Genomic DNA, 10,858 nt, shown 5'->3' on the forward strand with positions numbered 1-10,858 from the left:
TGTAACAACTTGCATATCTCAATAAAGGTTTTTAAAAAAACAAAACAAAAAAAACCCAACAGCGTCCGTCCCAAAACCGGGGTGACCCAGTAAGATAACTCCAACATTTATTACCCTTTGCCCATCACTGTTTGATACTTTAATTTAAGTAGGGAACAACATGAGATATCCCTGAAAATAATGGTGCATATTACTCTGATGATCAAACAAGCTGTGAAGGCGTGCTTGAAGCAACATTTTCTGTCACACTCTACTGACTTTGAAAATAGTGAATAAGAAACACCTTAAGTCAAACTCTAGGACGAAAACAAAGGGTGTGACTGGCACCAGAATTTTAGCTAAAAAGAGAAAGGAATGAAGCACATTGGCTGCCACCAGGGCCTGATCTCATTCCATGCTCTTGGCTTATGGGCAACATCAGAGGAAGAAGCTCTGGAATACTTGATGGCCTAATGATGCCCGGACAATCACTTCCAAGTTTGTCAATCCAGCAAGCAGGACAGGAGGAAAGGGCAAGCAAAAATCACCCTCCACCAGCCAAAGTGATAAGGGAAAATTAGTAAAAGAATGATTGGCCACCAGAGGATGAACGCCGACTCACTGTCCTGCCCCATTTCCATTGACAGAAGGGACGGATAGCCTCTTCCATCAGCACTTCAGACACTGTCCTGTTGTGTTTGTTTTCTTACGAGACTCTGGCTTAGGTAGCCCTTTTAGTGAATTACATTTCAAAAGGTTCAGCTATTTATTTAGTACGGAATAAAAACCCACTAATAAAGTAAAAATCGGTATCAACCAAATACTCCCTTACAATGTATCCCTACACTTCAAATATACAATTTTAATGGATTTAAAGTACAGAAAAGTGAAAGTTGTAGATGTTTGAAGTGGGGCACTTTCCTTTTTAGGTCTCACTTACCAGACATTGCTGGTGCGAGTCTATTGCGAGTGGTGCGCGTGCGCTGGTGTGAAAAGTGACACAAAACAGATGGGACACTGCGTGCCGCCGCTCGTGACCGAAAGCCGTAGGCCTTTTCTCACGCACAAGGGCGAGAAAAGTCCACAGCAATTCCAAAATGTCGTTTTCCTAGAGCAGCGCATGGGATGCTCTAGGCTTGACCTAAAAAGGGTGCCCAGACATAGGCTGTGAGGGAAACCTAGATGCTGGAAGTGATAGCCAATCCTCAAATAAGTCATCTGGGAGTGACCTACAGAAGACAGAGTCGGAAATCCCGTACACTAATAGGTTTCTACCACTGGTTGAGTTGCTGGAGGAGGACACCGAAACGGGGCCTAGGTGTCAACCACCTCATCAAACACAGCATCCCGAGACATGTATCCTAGAACCAGATTGTAGATCTACCAATGTTCCCCAAGAAATACACCTCATTAATACTCTCAGACTAGAGGTCAAGGATATGAGAACCATAATTAAGGGTCTTACTTCCCTGGTAAATCAGATATTGAATAAGGCCCCTTCCCCACTGACTCTACATCTCATCAGGTGGTTTATCCAGAGCGGGAGATACCCACTGTAGGTAAAGCTCCCAAGTTGGCATCTTTTTGCAAGCTAGCCCCCGCAGCCATGCCACGTATAGTGGTTCCAGCACCCTCCAGGACCGAGCGCCCTATAGCCCCTAGTCATGCCCAATACATGCAAATTGCAGTAGTGTACCCCCAAAGTTGGCACACCCACTGGTCACTGGACCCACCGAACCACCCCCATCACAGCGCTTTACACAAAACCATAACGCACGACTACCTGCGCTGTCTAATATCCATTTTCCTCCCAAAATTTACATGATTAACGTACCCAAATATGACCCAAGCAAGGGCCATGAAAATAATCATTCCCTGACCAGCAAGGTCATACACTGGATACGCCATGTTAGAGTCGCTCTGTAATTCGCGAAGACATCTCAAAGGCTTCCAGGTTTACCTCCCGAACCTAATCACTAGATTGTATCGAGCTTACACTGAATGAGATTAATGTTGCAGAAAATCTTCTTTCCCTGGAATATCGTACTTTCCCCCAGATTGTTCCTTGATCCCATTCAGACGGTTCTTACAGAACAAGTACGTGCCACTAAACACTAGAAAATACACTTTCGAGGTTAAGAGTTTTTTTCTTTCTTGAGGCTAATGATTGACTGCTTTGTAATACCCAGAACAAACTAGATGGTCTTTTTGCTCCCCATATGATTAAGGAATCCCCTCTCTTACCCTTAGCTGGTACTCAACTCCCTTGTCTTCATCCAGGACGTGAGGCTACTGCCTCTCGGGAAGCGCCCTCCTAACCTGTAAGAGAATCGGGCCCAAATGATGTACTTATTGATGTTACAAGCGGACAGCGGCTACGTTCACCTGCTACCCATGGGACATCCATGTTATCCTGGAATGTAGCAGGATTGAAGACGAAGACCGTCTCCCCTGATTGGTTTGCTTTTATTGATCAGTTTGATGTCTGTTGTTTTCAAGAAACCTGGGAAATAGACCCCCTATACTGCTTAGGTTGCTTAAATTACTATACCCCTGCAACATGTGGGGGTAAGGGTCGACCCTCAGGTGAATTGGTTATCTGGGTGCGCCAAGCTGGCGGTTTTAATATTGGGGCCTTGAAACACAGAGTAATGATATTGTTGCGATCAGGTTGAAGTGGGGCCAACAAGGGGCTGTGGACGTTTCTAACGTTTATGCCAGGGGCTCAAAGGGGAAGAAGTCTAAAGTTATAGCGGCTTTAGACAACTTATTAGATCTACCGTGGTTCAAACATTCTGATTGCGGGGGATTTTATTGTGACTTTGTTATGTTATGTTATGTTATGTTAATAACATTTATTAGGCGCAACAGCTGCCCCAGCGAAGGGGCGTCCTGGTTCAAGAGTGAGCCCCTCACTCTTGAACATTATTGTAGGAAGGTGTCATCTGACTGCATGGTTGCCCCCACTTTTTTCCTGGTGTTTTGCTGGTTTTCGACTTAGTTTGGCTGTGATCCTGCAATTCAGGACCCCAGCCTATCTGCCTTCTCCCTAAAATTGATTCCATGTACTATGGATATACTCCAGTTTGGTTACTGGGATACCCTTTTGAGTCCCTAGTACATGGTACACTAGGTACTAAGGGCATAGGTACCCCAGAGGCCTACCAGGGGCTGCAGCATGTATTATGCCACCCCTCGGAAGCCTTCCAAAATGACATGCACCCCTTACTGAGATATAGGTTACGTATATCTACTTTAAATCACTACACAGAGACCTATCAGTCACCCCTATGGCAGGCCTTATCAATCTTGAAGGCAGGGTGCTTGGTTTCATGTGAGAGGGTGCCCATGCATGAGCAGAGCCCCTCTGCAGCTTTCGGAACCATTCTCTGGGGCTGCCCTGAGATGCAGCCTGACCATATACTCTGCATTATATCCTCGCGGTAAATGCTAACTTTGGGATGGCTGCACGGAAACATGTTGTGTTTGGTGTCAAACACTTTGGAATCTTACTCCCCGCCAGTCCTGGCGGCGGGGGTAGAATTCCACCCTTCTTGAGGGAGAGACATTTACACACCGGTCTACCCGGTAACCAGTTTAAAGAGCTATGGCATCACAAAATGGATGCTGCAGCCACAGACACAAGTCTGGCCTACTGCTGCTGACCGAAACTCCGGCAGGGGAGGCCTGGACAATAGGTTTCCTGTCACAGGGAGGCGTAACCACCTCCCAGACAGGCCTTGGTGGATTAGGGCTGGGTGGTTACACTCCCGGAGTGCTTGAAGTCTGCACTGGGGGCACATTTGGTGTCCCTGTGCATAGTCCAGCTCAAACCAGTTGCAGGGGCTACCAGCCCCTGCTCTGGCACGAAACTGGACAAAGGAAATGGGTGTAGCCATCCCTCTTTCCAAACCCTCCCATAGGTGGGTCCCCAGAGTTAGTCCAACCCCATTCTTAGGTATAAGTAAGGAACCCCTGGCAACAGGACTTTAGATATCCCTGGAGGAAACTCTGCAACTGAATCCTGGAACTTTGACGCTCTACTCAAGACTAGAGGACTAAAGAAATCTCCCTTGGGGTCAAGGAGTAACTCCTCTGCTTGGCAGGCACCAACAAAGCATTTGCCGGTCTATATCTCCCAAGCTCCAGACGGACTCTGAAGTATCTGCAGCCCAGGAAGAGGATTTCCAGACTTCTCAGAGGCTGACCCGAGTCCCCAGCAAAGCTGAAACCCACAGCCCTCGTGAGTGACGTGGAACTAGAACTCCTGGACACCCTGCACATTTGCAAGTGCATTGACTTCTCGACACCTCTTGCTTTAGATGTGCCCTGACTCCCCACCAAGTGGTGAGTCCCTCGGACCTTGCTGGCCCACACTGAAGCATCTTTCTCTTTTCTGCGTGGGTTGCTGTTGCCAAGGCTTGTTGGGTCCAATCCAGGCACCGATACTGCAGCACTCTACATACTTCGTGGGTCAGCTCGTATCTAGCTCCTGGTTGTCGTCGACGCCTCCTGGTCCTTGTGGCTGAAGAGTCAATCTTCACCTCCTTCACCTGAAATCACCCGACATCGGTGGGCATCTGCCTATCGTGTCCCTGGTCACTGGCAAGTGACCCAGACTCTGTCCCCTCTTCTTTCAGGTTCTTCTCATCTTCGATCCAGACTTGGATCACTGTGGACACTTTCCACTCTGACAGCAGTAGCACTTTGCAGCAGATCGCCATTGGAAACAGCGACGATTCCCAACACCAAAAGACACCTATGCACCCGGCTTCCCTGGGTGAGGTAACTCGAGTACTATATTGCTCCTGTGGGTGTTGGCTCTAGAACCCCTTAAGTCTAAAGGGGTTTGCTCAAAGTCCTCCTCTAAGTGTCCATTTTCTTTAAATTTCCAACCGCGACATTCCCATTTGAAGTTTAACGGTGATCAGACTTATTTGCCTGCTACGCGCCGCTATTACCTGCTGTTTTAAATATTTTAAATAACTTGTTAGGCTTAAATCTGTTTTTGCACTATTTTGTTTCGTGCTTGCGCTGTTAGCGCTAGAACGCCGTTGCTCTCTTCTTGTGTGTGGGGCTCTTCAGCTAGGACTTACCCGCATATTAATTGTTTGGCACCCGCACTTGCTGGGATAGAGGGATAGCTGGGGGGCTCATCAGGAACTCGCCGCTTTTGGCCGCCATATTGGGTTGGGCTCACGAAGGTCAATACCATCTTTAGGCGCCTTCTTGTGTGAGGGGCCAGTGGCTTGCCCTCACAGGACTTTTGTATTGGAGGAGGAGCCTACTTAAGCGAGCCGCCTCCCCGTAGTCAGGTAGACTTATTTGCCTGCTACGCGACGCGCGACGCACGCCGCTATTACCTGCTATTTTAAATATTTTAAATAACTTGTTAGGCTTAAATCTGTTTTTGCACTATTTTGTTTCGCGCTTGCGCTGTTAGCGCTAGAACGTTGTTGCTCTCTTCTTGTGTGTGGGGCTCTTCAGCTAGGACTTACCCGCATATTAACTGTTTGGCACCCTTGCTGGGATAGAGGGATAGCTGGGGGCTCATCAGGAACTCGCCGCTTTTGGCCGCCATATTGGGTTGGGCTCACGAAGGTCAATACCATCTTTAGGCGCCATCTTGTGTGAGGGGCCAGTGGCTAGCCCTCACAGGACTTTTGTATTGGAGGAGGAGCCTACTTAAGCGAGCCGCCTCCCCGTAGTCAGGTAGACTTATTTGCCTGCTACGCGACGCGCGACGCACGCCGCTATTACCTGCTGTTTTAAATATTTTAAATAACTTGTTAGGCTTAAATCTGTTTTTGCACTATTTTGTTTCGTGCTTGCGCTGTTAGCGCTAGAACGCCGTTGCTCTCTTCTTGTGTGTGGGGCTCTTCAGCTAGGACTTACCCGCATATTAATTGTTTGGCACCCGCACTTGCTGGGATAGAGGGATAGCTGGGGGGCTCATCAGGAACTCGCCGCTTTTGGCCGCCATATTGGGTTGGGCTCACGAAGGTCAATACCATCTTTAGGCGCCTTCTTGTGTGAGGGGCCAGTGGCTTGCCCTCACAGGACTTTTGTATTGGAGGAGGAGCCTACTTAAGCGAGCCGCCTCCCCGTAGTCAGGTAGACTTATTTGCCTGCTACGCGACGCGCGACGCACGCCGCTATTACCTGCTATTTTAAATATTTTAAATAACTTGTTAGGCTTAAATCTGTTTTTGCACTATTTTGTTTCGGGCTTGCGCTGTTAGCGCTAGAACGTTGTTGCTCTCTTCTTGTGTGTGGGGCTCTTCAGCTAGGACTTACCCGCATATTAACTGTTTGGCACCCTTGCTGGGATAGAGGGATAGCTGGGGGCTCATCAGGAACTCGCCGCTTTTGGCCGCCATATTGGGTTGGGCTCACGAAGGTCAATACCATCTTTAGGCGCCATCTTGTGTGAGGGGCCAGTGGCTAGCCCTCACAGGACTTTTGTATTGGAGGAGGAGCCTACTTAAGCGAGCCGCCTCCCCGTAGTCAGGTAGACTTATTTGCCTGCTACGCGACGCGCGACGCACGCCGCTATTACCTGCTGTTTTAAATATTTTAAATAACTTGTTAGGCTTAAATCTGTTTTTGCACTATTTTGTTCCGCGCTTGCGCTGTTAGCGCTAGAACGCCGTCGCTCTCTTCTTGTGTGTGTGGCTCTTCAGCTAGGACTTACCCGCATATTAATTATTTGGCACCCTTGCTGGGATAGAGGGATAGCTGGGGGCTCATCAGGAACTCGCCGCTTTTGGCCGCCATATTGGGTTGGGTTCACGAAGGTCAATACCATCTTTAGGCGCCATCTTGAGTGAGGGGCCAGTGGCTTGCCCTCACAGGAATTTTGCGATACTTCGGTACATAAGATGGCCACCCCCTTAGCGCGCAGCATTGGCGCGCAGCGGGCGCGACGTAGGCGCGCCGGAGGTGCGCCAGAGGTAAGCCCGTTTGCGCCTGTTCGCGCTACGGGCGCGCGTAGGGTCGAACACTCTGTCTCTTCGACTAGCCCACGCATAGTATTCTCCAGGACAGATCTTTTGCAGCTTAGACCCCAGCAGGCTGCTCCTTCGGTCAAACCAGAGCAGCTGTTATGTGGACTACTTAACGTCCGGTCCCTCTGTAAGCACCATATGGAGATTGTTTTTCTTATTGAGTCCTGTGGACTCGATGTGCTTTTCCTCACGGAAACATGGACTCGGGCGGACTGTGAGGTAGAATTGGGTCTGGCGTGCCCCCAGGGCTATACAATCAGGCACACTCCTCTCTTGAAGAACAGAGGTGGTGGTATAGGCTTCATTTTTCGGGAAACTCTAGCTCTTTCGCAGCTACAGATCAAGGAGGTGCCGGGCTTTGAGCTTATGGGCTTCTCCCTTAAAGGGCAGGAGAAAACGCTATATTCAGGGGTGCTTTGCTATAGACCACCAGGCAATGCCCCTTCTACTCTACCGGATTTTATTGATCTTATTTATGATCTTTCTAACTCCCACAATAGACTGCTAGTTCTGGGAGATTTTAACCTATGGCCAAACGGGCCTTTAGACTCTGCCGACCATGACCTCTGCCAGGCCTGTAATAATATTCAGCTGCAGCAGCTGGTTCTCTCTGCGACCCACCACCAGAAAGGCCATGCTCTGGACCTGGTGTTTGCTGACGCCCAGCATGTAGTGGTGAATGACATCATGCCTCAATGCAACAGGTTCCCCGCAGAAGCTGGAACAAGATCACAGCCGACCAGCTCGCGACTTCCCTGAGCAAGAAGCCTCCCACCAGCACAACGAACCCCAGCCAAGCGGCCACCAACCTCACGAAATGGATCAGCGACTGCGCAGACGACCTCGCCCCTCTGAAGACCCCACCGAGCAGACCCGGCAGCAAGAAAGCCCCATGGTTTAACGACGAACTCAAGAGCTCCAAGAAGAACTGCAGAGCACTCGAGAAAACCTGGCGCAGAGACCCAACACCGGACAACATGACTGCCCTCAAGCTCGCCACCCGAAAACACCACCAACTGATCCACGCCACCAAGAAAACCGCATTCAAGGAACGACTAGACAACAACGCACACAACAGCAAGGAACTCTTCAACATCGTGAAAGAGCTCTCCAACCCAAACGCCGGAAACAACGACATCACCCCTTCGCAAGATCTCTGCAACTCCCTCGCCTCCTACTTCCACAACAAGATCGCGGACATCCACAACAGCTTCAGCACTCAACTGACGCACGCAACGACAGAACCACCGTCCCCCACCACCACCCTCCGCGCCTGGACCCCGATCAGCATCGAAGACACCACCCGCACGATGAACTCCATCCACTCCGGATCTCCGACAGACCCCTGCCCTCACCACGTCTTCAACAAGGCCGACACTGTCATCGCACCCCACCTGCGGGACGTCATCAACACCTCCTTCGACACCGCCACCTTCCCGGAGAGCTGGAAGCACGCCGAACTCAGCGCTCTACTCAAGAAACCATCAGCCGACCCCACCGACCTTAAGAACTACCGCCCCATCTCGCTGCTCCCGTTTCTGGCTAAAGTCATAGAGAAGACCGTCAACAAGCAACTGGCCGCCTTCCTCGAGACGAACGGTTCCCTCGACCTCTCGCAGTCTGGCTTCCGGGCCAACCACAGCACCGAGACCGCCCTGATCGCAGCTACCGATGACATCCGAGCCCTGCTCGACAACGGAGAAACGGCGGCCCTCATCCTCCTGGACCTCTCCGCGGCCTTCGACACCGTCTGCCACCGTACCCTAGTACAGCGCCTCAGCAACGTCGGAATCCAGGAGAAGGCACCGGAGTGGATCATCTCCTTCCTCGCCGGAAGGACACAGAGAGTCTGCCTCCCCCCGTTCAGATCGGAGGCCACCGAAGTCATCTGCGGCGTTCCTCAAGGCTCCTCGCTCAGCCCAACACTCTTCAACGTCTACATGAGCCCCCTCGCAGCCATCGCACGCCAGCACAACCTCAACATCATCTCCTACGCCGACGACACCCAGCTGATCCTCTCCCTCACCAACGACCCCACCACCGCCAGAGCCAACCTGCACGAAGGGATGACAGACGTAGCCAAATGGATGTCGAACAGCCGCCTGAAACTGAACTCGGACAAGACGGAAGTCCTCATCCTAAGATCCTCACCCTCCACCTGGGACGACTCCTGGTGGCCCCCCGCCCTGGGCAGTGCACCCAAACCAACAGACCACGCACGCAACCTGGGCTTCATCCTGGACTCCTCCCTCTCCATGAGCAGACAAGTCAACGCCGTCTCCTCGTCGTGCTTCAACATCCTGCGCATGCTACGCAAGAACTTCTGATGGATCCCTTCCGAGACCAGGAAGACAGTCACCCAGGCCCTCGTCACCAGCCGTCTGGACTACGGCAACTCCCTCTACGCCGGAACCACCGCCAAACTCCAGAAGAGACTCCAGCGGATCCAGAACACCTCAGCACGACTCATCCTGGACATCCCCCGCCGCAGCCACATCTCCGGACACCTGAGAGACCTGCACTGGCTCCCGGTCAACAAGAGAATCACCTTCCGGCTCCTCACCCACGCACACAAAGCCCTACACAACCAAGGCCCAGGATACCTCAACAGCCGCCTCAACTTCTACGCTCCCAAACGCCAGCTTCGATCGACCAGCCACGCCCTCGCCGCCGTCCCCCGCATCCGAAGAGCCACCACAGGAGGAAGGTCCTACCTGGCCGCCAAGACTTGGAACTCCCTTCCGACCCGCCTCCGCCTGACCCAAGACCACCTCGCCTTCAGGAAGCAGCTCAAGACCTGGCTGTTCGAGCAGTAGCGGACCCCCCCCGCCGCGCCTTGAGACCCTCCGGGTGAGTAGCGCGCTATATAAATGCTCTGATTGATTGATTGATTGATTGAATGCTGGACGGATCATGCGCTTGTTTCATTCCATCTTTGCCTACCTGCAGTCCGAGTGATACAGGGCAGAGCAATATCAAAATGGGTAGATCTTGGTCTAGACTTTTAAAATCTTCAGTCCTGCCCACCCTTCTCCCTGAAGGTTTTGCACTTGGAAACAATGTCGATGAAAGCTACGCCAGTTTATGTCGGCAGATTTCCGACTCCCTGGATAAGGTGGCCCCATTGCGCTGCTCAAGGAATAGACAGAACCGCGCCATGCCTTGGTTCACTCCTGACCTCTTGCAGCTGAGGTTGAGATGCAGGCGGGCAGAAAGGGTGTGGAGGAGGCACTATCTGGAGGCTGCAATAACTACTTTTAGATTGACACTACAGGAATACAAAGCACAGATTAAGTGTGCCAAAGCAGTATATTTGGAGGATACGTTAAACCAGGTGACTAATAAGTCTCAGTCCCTATTTAAGATTGTGAATGATCTTTCCCATCCGGCTGGTGCCATGAATACTATTCCAATCTCACAGGCCTTGTGTGATTCCCTGGCAGCCGCCTTTGAGGATAAGATCGCCACGATTCTGAGTGGACTTGCTGGGGAGGCTTTGTCTCTGTTGACCCCTTTGGACAGTCTACCTAGTCAGTCTACCTTGGGAGTTCCGGAAGAACCTTCCAGTCGACCCCGGCCTAGTCGCTTGCATTCCGGCCTGGGAGCTCCGGAAGAATCCTCCAGTCGACCCCGGCCGAGCTGCTTGCACCTCGGCCTGGGAGCTCCGGAGGAGTCCTCCAGTCGACCCCGGCCGAGCCGCTTGCACCTCGGCCTGGGAGCTCCTCCAGCCGACCCCAGCTGAGCCGTCCCTCTTTTAGTCCGGGAGCTCCGGACGAATCTTCCAGTCGACCCCCGCCGAGCTGTTTTTCTCTCGGTGTAGGAGCTCCCGAAGAGCCTTCCAGTCGACCCTGACAGAGCTGTTGGCCTCTCAG

This window comes from Lissotriton vulgaris, unplaced genomic scaffold (assembly GCF_964263255.1).
Source record: "Lissotriton vulgaris unplaced genomic scaffold, aLisVul1.2 SCAFFOLD_2803, whole genome shotgun sequence".
Taxonomy (NCBI): domain Eukaryota; kingdom Metazoa; phylum Chordata; class Amphibia; order Caudata; family Salamandridae; genus Lissotriton; species Lissotriton vulgaris.